Source organism: Sparus aurata, chromosome 22, assembly GCF_900880675.1.
Source record: "Sparus aurata chromosome 22, fSpaAur1.1, whole genome shotgun sequence".
Taxonomy (NCBI): Eukaryota; Metazoa; Chordata; class Actinopteri; order Spariformes; family Sparidae; genus Sparus; species Sparus aurata.
In genome coordinates this window covers 28,810,314-28,810,678 of record NC_044208.1, presented here as the reverse complement: position 1 = coordinate 28,810,678, position 365 = coordinate 28,810,314, and positions in this window count along the sequence as shown.

Below are 365 nucleotides of genomic sequence, written 5' to 3'. Positions count from 1 at the left end.
AACCGGATCAGTATAAGTCCCACCTGTTGTTGAACTTTAATATTTGGGGGCTTTAAAGCTTTTCTGGAGTTTCTTTTGGACCGACTGCTTCTGTTATTCTGCTCTGAAAGTCACTTTGGGAAGGTCGAAGTGAGCTCACAGTGCCAGGGAGGCAGTCTGAGCTGAATGGTTCTGAAATAAGGAGAAAAAGAGGAGGTAGAGGGTGAGGGGAGGGGAGAGGAGGAGGTAGAGGAGGGAGGGGAGGGGGGAGGTAGAGGAGGGTGAGGGGGGAGGTGGAGGTAGAGGAGGAGGGAGGAGGGGGGAGGTGGGGGAGGGAGGAGGGGGAGGAGGAGGAGGAGGCAGCTGAGCGGCAGGAGGCTGCTGGA